At 43.7% G+C, this 11,475-nt stretch overlaps 1 long non-coding RNA gene across 1 annotated transcript; it reads left to right on the top strand.

The window, feature by feature from the left end:
- Positions 1 to 667: 667 nt before the first annotated feature.
- LOC310681702 lies at positions 668 to 4,104 on the top strand. Its single transcript, XR_014513528.1, has 3 exons — positions 668 to 753; positions 1,962 to 2,250; positions 3,969 to 4,104. It is a non-coding gene; the product is annotated as an uncharacterized lncRNA (long non-coding RNA).
- Positions 4,105 to 11,475: the final 7,371 nt, after the last annotated feature.

The following is an 11,475-nucleotide window of genomic DNA, read 5'->3' as shown; positions in this document are numbered from 1 at the left end:
GGTGGCTTTGAAAGGAGATTGATACAAATCCATGGCTTTCAGTGTCTACTGGTCCTGATGGGCTATGTATTACCTTTAGGCTCAGAGGTACCAGGCATTGTTCCCCTCATGGGTGAGAAAGGACTATGGCCTCATATCTTGCTTAAGGGCTTCTCCTAGCCATCTGGTTGGTCACTTTGGGAACAGAGCACTGGAAAGAGTTGGACCTCTGATATGTTCCCATCAGGAAAAAGGAACCTGTATAAATGCAGCAGAACAGAACACTTGCTCAACGGCCGATGTGTGGAGGTTAAATTTTGCTCAGTTCCAAGCAGAAATACAGGCACACATAGCCAATAGCCTGTTTTTGGCTGTGGCTCCAATCTGGTGGAACGCTCTGTCACAAGAGACTAGGGCCCTGTGGGACTTGATATCTTTCTGCAGGGCCTACAAGACAGAGCTGTTCCACCAGGCCTTTGGTCAGGGCATAGCCTGACTCCCTCCTTTGACAATCTTCACAGAACTTTAGCCTAATGGTTGCCATCAATTTGAGTTGAATTAATTTTATAATGAAATAATTTTAGAATGTTGTACAATTTTATTGTTGTTAGCCGCCCTGAGCCCGGCTTCAGCTGGGGAGGGCGGGATATAAATAAAAATTTATTATTATTATTATTATTATTATTATTAAAAGGCCAGCTTCTTCCTCAAAGGGGAAGGGAGAAAGAAGCACTTTTGAAGCTGTATGTTCAGCACATCCCAAAGGTTTGACAGGTGAGTGAGGGCTAAAGTATGTTAGGTTTGGTTGTTCTCAGTTCCCAGTAAGAAACAGATGTGTGCAGTGAAAGAAAATCTGTGAAATGCAGGCTTCTTTGTCCCCACTCCTGGGGGAGAGGAGACGAAAGTGCTTTGCAGGTTGTATGTTCAGTGCTTCCCAAAGCACAGAGTATAGGACTAGCAAGGCTCCTCATGCTGCTAGGGACAATGGACCTGTCAATCATGTGATGGCCATTGGGGGTCCCAACCACCTGTCACATTTGGCCTGCAAGGTCAATCCTGATAAGGATCTGGCTCATGGAACCAAGAAGGTACTCCACCTCTGATTCAAATTCAGATCAATGTGCTGTTACTTGGTTAAGAATACCTTCTTGGCTCACACTTTGCCTCAAGGCAACAGGAGGTTCTATGGAAACAGTTAGACACAGCAGGATACAGCAATATTATATGAATTCAGTGATGTCGCTTGTGGAATTTATGGGGAGAGTTCATGGCGTGATTAGTTCTACTTACCAAATGTCACACAGAATGTGGCAATGAGAACTGATCTCTTCAGGAACTCAGAACTTGGTGTAGTTTCAGTTAGTTCATTTCTCCACCATTTTTTAAAGCTCATACTGTACTAGACAAGTATCTATGAAGAATATGTTTAATGAAACAGCTCCAGCATATAGTTAAGTCACCATGCTCTCAAAATTATAGGAGGCCACCATATTGGGCCCTTCAGAAATTATACCTGGTCCTTAAATAACAGTGATGTTTATATACATATATGCATAATGCTTCTGCCCACCTAGCAGTTCGAAAGCACCCTTAAGTGCAAGTAGATAAATAGGTACCGCTGTATAGCGGGAAGGTAAACGGCATTTCCGTGTGCTGCTCTGGTGCCGGTTTGCCGGAGCAGCTTCATCAAGCTGGCCACGTGACCCGGAAGTGTCTGCGGACAGCGCTGGCTCCCGGCCTCTAGAGTGAAATGAGCGCACAACCCTGGAGTCTGTCAAGACTGGCCCGTACGGGCAGGGGTACCTTTACCTTTACCTATACCTATAATGGGAAAACTAGCCTCCTGAATCCATCCTCAAAACCAGTCCAATAGATTTCTTATTAAAACATATAGAAGGAGTTGCTGCTCAGAGGTCATGAAGTAATATATCTGTTTCCCTTGGTATGGCAGTGAGACTGAGATGAGTAATTTTCCCTCACAGAAAGCTGCATGAAAGTGTCTGAAGACTGCAAAATAACCTACCAACCATTATTTGGCAATCAAACAGAATGGAAATACAATCTGCAGTCACGGCAAGCAGCCTAGCTATTTGAGGTCTCTCCTTCACTTTTATTCACTATATTTTGCAACTAATAAACATGTCACTCAAGGCATCACATTGCTGTGGCTTTTCAGGGGGCTATGGAAATGTTGAACTTCAAACAAGCATTCTTTGGTGGTGGAAGAGGAGTCAAGACATATCCTCTTTTGGAATTAGCCAGGTCTAAAACGTGAGGGTCCAAATATAGGCATTATTTCTTCTTGAAGACACGCAATATATATGCACTGAAGGAGACATCTGTAATATTTTCATCTTCAGTCCTGTGACTTACTCACCACTAAACAAGATGTGAGTTTGCTGTCTTGCCTCCTTTGCTTGGACGGAATGGTTTTCCCTGCACAAAACACCCTTCTGGCTTTTGTGACGGCTCCTATGTTCTCCATAATCTTCCATTGTCGGGTGATGTGACTGATATAATGCCAATTAACTGGTTGTAAAGCAGCCTTCACCAACCCAACATTTCCCAGATGTTTTTGGATTGTAACTCTCAGCATCTCTTTGGCCATGCTGGCTAGGGCTGATGGGAGTTGGAGTCCATCAACATCTGGAGAGCATTAGGTTGGGAAGCTTGTTGTAAAGCCGTTCAGCCATTTTGTGTGTTAGTTGCCCAATTCTTTTCTGAACAAAACAAGCTTTTCTGAGCAGAAAGTTCCAGGATGCTTGCACACAAATACACACACACAAGTGCACACACAGCACTTCAGTCTAGGGAACAGAAAGGTGGGGACCTTAACATATTTAAGGGGAAGGAAATCTAACAAACTATGACAACTTGAAACTTACGGTAAACACAACACTATATGATTGGTCAAGAGACTAGGAAAGGATGTACAGGTGGTAATCATTTTAAGCACATCCAATTGATGCATGATCATCAATGCATGGGTCTTTTTGGACTTGGAGAAAGGCAGAACGGGGACATGGTGGGACAGAACATGGGCAGAGTGGGAAGTAATGGGCCATAATGGGGCAGGGCATGCTTACATGCGCTCCACCAATGCGCCAGGCCGGGAACAGAAATACAGTAGTACCTCGGGTTAAGTACTTAATTCGTTCTGGAGGTCCGTTCTTAACCTGAAACTGTTCTTAACCTCAAGCATCACTTTAGCTAATGGGGTCTCCTGCTGCTGCTGCGCCGCCAGAGCACGATTTCTGTACGCATCCTGAAGCAAAGTTCTTAACCTGAGGTACTATTTCTGGGTTAGCGGAGTCTGTAACCTGAAGCGTATGTAACCTGAAGCATATGTAACCCGAGGTACCACTGTACTGTAATGTAAAAGTAAAGCTGTAGAAATAATGTATAAGTAAAGCTGGCCATTAAGAGTTAGCACCTGAACAGAAATTAGAGCAGAAAAGAAAAAGAAAGAAAAAATCTGGAAAAGCTAAAGAAATGAGCCAGGACATGGCCTAAGGACACAGGATGCAGCCATGTTGCAGAAGCTAAGCAAATCTGGGTCTGCTCAATGCCTAGATGCAAGATTCTGTGGGAACTCCATGGATGCCATCTTGAGTTTCAAGTAAGAAAAAATATGTGATATAAATGGGATAAAATAAGTGCAATCTATTGCTATTTGCCCTTGGAGATCATAGGATCCCATGAATTGGGCATTTACCATATATTTAATGATGGGTTTGAGGGATGAGTTAGGGAGAGGACACATGAGCCCAAAGTCTCATTCTTGACACCTCAAAGTGTGTCACAACTTCCCCTCTAGTCAGGTATTAATGTCTGGAATGCAAACGGAAAAACAAATGAGCCCTGACGGCCACATAGCAGCTCTCAAACTGCAGATGGTTCCCAAATGCTTCAGATATGGTGCCTTGGTGTTCCTCTTTTTGCACTTCAAGAAATATAATTATGATTTCTCACGATCTTGTGATTTTCAGAATGTAGCCTTGTCTCCAGGAAGCACATCCACCTAGATCTGCCACATTTAACTAAACCGGAGGCATTATGGAGGGATAGAAGCCGACCTTTTGTGTTGGAAAACATGATAAACAGTAATAAACAAGTTTCTGAAAACTGTGGGAATTACAGAAAGTTTTGAAGGCAAAAGATAAAAGTGCAGCTGTGCCAAAGGAAATGAGATTCCCATTGCTCTACTATTGCCCCAAGAAAACATGATGCGCAGGTGTATATTTAGAAGCAGGCGCGGATGTCAGATGGTGGGGTCCCTCAGGCTCCTCAGCGACCTGCAAGATTATTAAAGAAGAGGCAACAGCTGCTTCTTGTAAAACCGCAAGTAAGATGGGGGTGCATAAAGCCCCAAAGAGCTGCATGGATCTCAAAGGGACAAATCTAGAAAAAGGCGTCCAGTGCCTGAGGAAATGGCTTAGTACCATCAAGTGGGAGTGTTCCAATAATATATGAAACAGAAAGCTGTTGTTGAAAGGGCTGTGGTATTCTGCAAGATAACTGATCTCTAACTTTCCATTCAGGCTGGCATTAAGGGTGGTCAAGAGGAAGCTCGTGCGCTACTCAAAGGATGACGATACATTTGATGTTAGATTACCCTGGGAGATGGAACCTATGGCTCACCAGATGTTGCTAGCACTTCCATCCTCCCTTAAAAAGGTAAAGGTAAAGGTACCCCTACCAGTACAGGCCAGTCTTGACAGACTCTAGCGTTGTGCGCCCATCTCACTCAAGAGGCCGGGGGCCAGCGCTGTCTGGAGACACTTCCGGGTCACGTGGCCAGCGTGACATCACTGCTCTGGCGAGCCAGAGCTGCACACGGAAACGCCGTTTACCTTCCCGCTAGTAAGCGGTCCCTATTTATCTACTTGCACCCAGGAGTGCTTTCGAACTGCTAGGTTGGCAGGCGCTGGGACCGAACAGCGGGAGCGCACCCCGCCACGGGGATTCGAACCGCCGACCTTTTGATCGGCAAGCCCTAGGTGCTGAGGCTTTTACCCACAGCGCCACCTGGGTCCCTTCCATCCCCCCTTACCACTGGCCATATTGGCTGAGGCTGATGGGAGTTAGTATCCAACAACATCCGGAGGGCCACAGAATCCCCATTCCTGGGATAACCCAGCAACAACTTTGATCTGCTTTTCCAGAATTTAGCTGTTGTGTGAGTGTGCTGTATGGAGTAAACTTGCCAGTTTGAGTACACATTAAAATCAGTGTGATGCAGTGAGAGAGTATTGGATTTAGATCCTAGAAGTCCAGGGCCACATGCCTGTTTAGGGAAGTTTTTAATGTTTGATGTTTTATTGTGCTTTTAATATTCTGGTGGGAGCTGCTCAGAGTGGCTGGGGGAACCCAGCCAGGTGGGAGGGATATAAATAAAGAAATATTGTTATTCTTATTGTTATTAAATTTAAGCCATGAAATCCACAAGGTGTTTTCTGGTCCAGAGCCACTAACTCACGGGCTTGTATCTTGGAAGAAGTGCAGGCTACAAATGTGATATATATATATGGTCACTCCTATTATTGCAATAAGGCAAACATCTAATAACCTTGTTCTTATCTCTTCTCTGTTTGGAAAGGGCAAATTGTACATTCAGGACACATGATATTACAAAACAAAGTTGATTTTATTGAGAAGTTCTAATTACACAACATGGTGCTAAGCTGTTTCTCCCTCAACGTATAATCAAATACTCCATAAAAAGTCTGTTCCTAGCAGCTTGCCAGCACAGAAAGGGGGGGGGGAGAGCCCAGAAGGGGGGGAATGTACGTAATACAATATGCAGGTACAAATTTAGGTGCTTCAACTTGAAAAGAATACAAAAGAAGTGGAAACGGCGGTGGATTTCAGGCCAAATCTGATCAAAAAACCATTTAAATGCAGCACACTGCAGACAAAACAGCACAGTACATTTTTGATAACACAGGAGCCAACATCAAGCAAAGAAACAGAGAAAAGTTTATGTTTTATTTTTAAACCCAGAAACTAACAATCGATGCCATGTGTCTGAAGTGTGATATGTAAAGGGTAATTTTCTCTCAATAGATCTGATGGGCAGCATTATAAATAGCTGTCATGGGAAGTTTAGGGCATCCCAGTCAGATAACTAAACAAGAAGTTTATTGTGTCTCTTAATCAAAACAGAACAGCAACATACCAATCCTGACTCCAACCTGGGCTAGATCTAGACAAGTCAAAGAAGCAATTCAGTGTAACGTGTTGTAAACCCATACAGGGAAATCCAGTAGGGAAAGACAGGGCTCCACAGCACCATCTGGTGTCGGTGTGTTATATAGCATATGCAACACATATAAGGCGCTTTTTCTTTACCAATCTAGCTGAGTCCCTGTTGTTGTTGTTTAGTCGTTTAGTTGTGTCCGGCTCTTCGTGACCCCATAGACCAGAGTACGCCAGGCACTCCTGTCTTCCACTGCCTCCTGCAGCTTGGTCAGACTCATGTTTGTAGCTTCGAAGACACTATCCAACCATCTCGTCCTCTGTCGTCCACTTCTCCTTGTGCCCTCCATCTTTCCCAACATCAGGGTCTTTTCCAGGGAGTCTTCTCTTCTCATGAGGCGGCCAAAGTATTGGAGCCTCAGCTTCACGATCTGTCCTTCCAGTGAGCACTCAGGGCTGATTTCCTTCAGAATGGATAGGTTTGATCTTCTTGCAGTCCATGGGACTCTCAAGAGTCTCCTCCAGCACCAGAATTCAAAAGCATCAATTCTTTGGCGATCAGCCTTCTTTATGGTCCAGCTCTCACTTCCATACATCACTACTGGGAAAACCATAGCTTTTACTATACGGGCCTTTGTTGGCTGAGTCCCTAGTATAGTATAGCTGAGTCCCTCGTATAACTAAATCTAGCACCACCTAGTGACTACACAATGTAATGGCACTATCCACACAACATCTGAAGTTTTATAAAGTGCAAGTATTGGGATGGTGTGAACTTTCTTATACAACATAGATTATCTTTATTCATTAGAACAGTAAGATGAGAGGGAGAGGGAAAGTGAGAGAAAGAGAATTCTCTCCAGAGCATGTGTGTAGGCTTGATATCTTCCTATACCATAGCTTTATATTCAGGTGTGGGTATTTTCCCCCTTGAGTCTGGTAATTTTGCTAATGAATTCAAGGGAGCATATTGGGAGTGCTATATTCATTTACTGTTTAGTTTTCAGATCTGTTTCACAGCAAGGTTTTTGTTTTGGGTTTGTTTTGATTTTGTTTTTGGTGTGTGTGTTTAGGCTTGCCTACAAATATCATCTTACTATCTGATGAGTTCTAGGAAACCAATATGACAGCCATCTTCAAACATCTCAAATGCTGTCACATGGAAGATGGAGCAAGCTTGTTTTCTCCTGCTCTGGAGGGTAGGTCTCGAACCAATGGCTTCAAGTTACAAGAAAGGAGATTCTGACATAAACATCAGAAAGAACTTTCTGACAGTGAGAGCTGTTGGACAGTGGAATGGTTTCCCTTGGGAGGTTGTGGACTTTCCTTCTTTGGAGGTTTTTAAGCAGAGGTTGGATGACTATACATCATGGATGTTTTTTACCTGAGTTTCCTGCATTGCAGGGGGCTGGACTCAATGACCCTCAGGGTCCCTTCCAACTACACAATTCTGTGCTTGAGCAGGAGACAACCAACAGCAAGGGAGCTTGGCGTTGGCTGATTGAAGGCAATTGAGGTTGGTGGGGCAAAAGTGTGTGATATTCGCTCTAACAGAGCAACCTCCACTCATTAAACCTAACTTTACCCTATGTACACACTATACCTTTTAAATCACACTCAAAGCACATTCTTCCCCACAAAGAATTCTGGGCACTGTAATCTCCTCACAGAGTCACAAAGTCCAACAATCCTCAACAAACCACATCACCCAGAAACCTTTGAGGGAAATGATGTGCTATAAAGTTACAGTGTGTACAAAGCCCTAGTAAGAAAAAGACCGAAAACCATCTCCACGTAACTGTAGAACAGACATGTTTCATGGTTATTTATGAATAAACAACTTTTTTTTTTAAGCAAGGAACTGAATAAAGTAGGGAAAGGTAGAACAGATAATGCCTTGCTAGCAAGGCACTCTCTTTTAAGTTCTGTTTATTGACACTGCAGCAAAAGTGCATAGTGGACAACCATGTTTGCATAGATTCCCTGTTCCTCGTATTCCTTTGAGAAAATCCCATATGGATTTCCATGTCTGTAGGCAGCATTCAAAGTTTTCCACCCTTGGAATCCAAGACATTTATCTGATGCACTCGTGTTGGGAACTAGCAGCTTAAACATCTATTTTCTCTCTCTCTCTCAATGCAGGTATAGGTTCACCATATATCAGGAAAATCCCTGCTATGTCCTGGTTTTCGGGTGTAAAAATGGCATCGGGGGAATTTTGCCGATCCAGCAAAATGTCAGGGGAAACCCGGGTGTATGGCAACACAATGGAAAAAGCAGCAGAAACAGCTCCTAAAACTTAAAATGCATTATTTTGGGGGGGGGAGGTTTCTGGCTTTGTTTCCAATCTGGATTTGCAGGTGTCAGGGATGTTACTTTTTGAAATATGCAGGTGTGCTATGAAGCATCACTGCCAAAACTGTCACATTCTTGGAGCTAGTTTTACACTATCTGCCTCTAAATTGGAAGAAGTTGAAGTACACACACATATTCATTTAAGCAACAGAGGGTAGTTTCTAAAGTTTTCCTTCATGCTATCTTGCGTGCACATTAAGCGACAATCGCAAAAAATGAATCTCATAATGAGACATGTTCTTCCTTTGGTGCCTTCATATTTTCAAGCCGGGGATGGGGGGGGGAGAGAAAATCATGTATTAGTTTATGAAGCAATCACACCAAACTAAAGATCTCTCATTAGTATATGCAAGGGAGAAATGGAGAATGAGTCGTTCGCCTGTGAGCTATCTGGGAGAAACTTGCTGGCTGCCACTGAAGGTAAAGGACTGGACAAAATGGACTTTTGGTATGATGACAGTTCTTTGAGAGAATATAGCAAGGGCAATTTAGTGCTCAAGAAGGTGGCAGCAGTCCACCTTCAGGCATGCTTAGAGGAAACTGATTACTTGGATCCATTGCAGTCTGGCCTCAAGCCTGGTCATGGCACTGAAACCTCCTTGGTTACCATGGTTTCTCGGGAAAGAGATGGGAGGAGTGCTGCCCTGCTTATTCTTCTTGGTCTCTCACCATCTTTCAGTACTGTTGACCATGGTATCTGTTGACCATCTCAGGGAAGTGTGGGGTTGAAGGCACTGTGCTTAGTAGTTCTGCTACAATCTTCAGGGACCTTCAAGAAAGTATTTATGACAGGCTACTCTCTGGCCCCTGTGGTGTCCCACAGGGTTCTGTCTTGTGCCCTATGCTATTTAACATCTTTTTTTCTTTTTTCTTTTACAAAAAAAAATTACACATCACTTGGGAAGACAGGCGAACTAATATCAGTGTACTGGAAGAAGCAAAGATCTCCAGTGTTGAAGCAATGATTCTTCAACATCAACTTCGTTGGACTGGTCATGTTGTGCAGACGCCTGATGATCGTCTTCCAAAGCAACTACTCTATTCCGAACTTAAAATTGGAAAGCAAATGCTGGTGGTAAACAAAATAGGTTTAAAGACTGTCTCAAGGCAAATCTTTAAAAATGTAGCATAAACACTGACAACTGGGAAACTCTGGCCTGCGAGCGCTCCAATTGGAGAACAGCCTTTACCAAAAGTGTCATGGGCTTTGAAGACACTCGAACTCAGGACGCAAGGGAGAAATGTGCTAAGAGGAAGGCACGCTTGGCAAATCCAAACTGTGATCAACTCCCGCCTGGAAACCAATGTCCCCACTGTGGAAGGAATTGTGGGTCCAGAATTGGCCTCCACAGTCACTTACGGACTCATTGTTAAAACTGTGTCTATGGAAGACAATCTTACTCGGCTATGAGTGATCACCAAACAAGAAGAAGATTGTCTAGGAGTTGGGGAGATGGCACTCCCATGGAAGAAGCAGTTCCGCAGTTCGATGGTTTGAGTGCGCTCCTGTAATCAACACAGTCACAGGAGAGGATCGAGTGATCTTGGTGATTAAGAGTGGCTTTTTCCAAGGAGGACCAACAGAGTATACTCAGTGGGCATGGAATACCGACATGGCTGTTGTGGAGGAAAACAGGAACTAGATTGGAAGGGGAAATGGAATAGAGTAGACTGGTAAAGGGCATGATCCAAAAAGCAGGCAGGAGCACTCTACACTGCAACATTTTGTTGGAAGTCCTGTTTGTTAGCTATAGATAAGCAAGTTCATTTTCTCCTGGAGCAGGATCTACTGCCATGGGTGTATGTTATGATCGAAGAACTCTTCTTCATTTTATTGAGAATTGGCTTAGTATTTGTGCATTTCCTCAGAGAATTCTCAGAAAAACTCACCCATTTTCCAGAAGGTCTCACCCAGCTCTTAATATTATCCACAGCCACTCAGAATTTTTGTCTAAGCACAACTCAAAAGCAGTGCAAAAGCACCTAAGGATTGATTTTTAGGTCCCCAGGAAACTGCAACCCCTCAGCTATTGGCACAGACCAAAATGCAGAGGAGCTTAGGGCTGCCAATACATTCTGATTTTCCTGGAAATACCTGGGATTTCAAAGGCAGAATTGACGAAGCTCAACAACTTTCAGGGTGTCCTTGTTTTTACTTTTTGAAATATGGCAACCCTAGGGGAGCTGTTGTGCCTTGAGAGCCAAGGACCTGTACATTGCTTGCGTTCGGGAAAGCTTCTTGACTCCACTGAGCTAAATAAAGCTTAAGCTTAAGCACACAAAGACACACAGAGAGAGATAAGCTCAGGTGTGGGAAATATGTGGCCCTTGCAATGTTGTTGGACTCCAAAACCAGACTATTGGCCATGCTGGTTGGGTCTTATGGGAGTTATAGCCTAAAAACCGTTGGGAGGGCCACCCCTGTTGAGGACAATGGTTTCATTTCCTGAAATGGGAACGTTGCTTATATTGAATTGCTGTGTATTTTTAGCATGGGTTTTTTCCTTTGGCAGTAGCTCTCTCATGTGATTGGCTGACTATGAGTCACATGAGAGAGGCATTCCATTCTGTTGTGACTGTTAGTAAAGTAACTGTCGTTTTCAACTTTTTCTCTGTGTGTGTGTGTGTGTGTGTGTGTGTGTGGAGAATGGCTGCTGAGAGAGGTTTCTCTGGATGTTGCTGAGGACAGTGTGTGGGTGTAGTCTGTCTAGGATGAAGCAGCCAGAGGAAGATCCTCAAACGTTAATTAATAAGGAGAAAGGAACAAAGTGAATAAGCATGAGATTGTAGATGTGTTCTTCTCAGTTATATGTTTATGAAAGTAAAGTTCTTTTGAATATACAGTGGTGCCCCACAAGACGAATGCCTCGCAAGACGGAAAACCCGCTAGACGAAAGGGTTTTCCATTTTGGAGGTGCTTCGTAGGACGAATTTCTCTATGGG

Source organism: Podarcis tiliguerta (genome assembly GCF_965153285.1).
Source record: "Podarcis tiliguerta genome assembly, chromosome: 7".
NCBI lineage: Eukaryota > Metazoa > Chordata > Lepidosauria > Squamata > Lacertidae > Podarcis > Podarcis tiliguerta.
The sequence above is the reverse complement of the archived record's forward strand: the minus strand, read 5'-3'. Positions and strand labels throughout refer to the sequence as shown.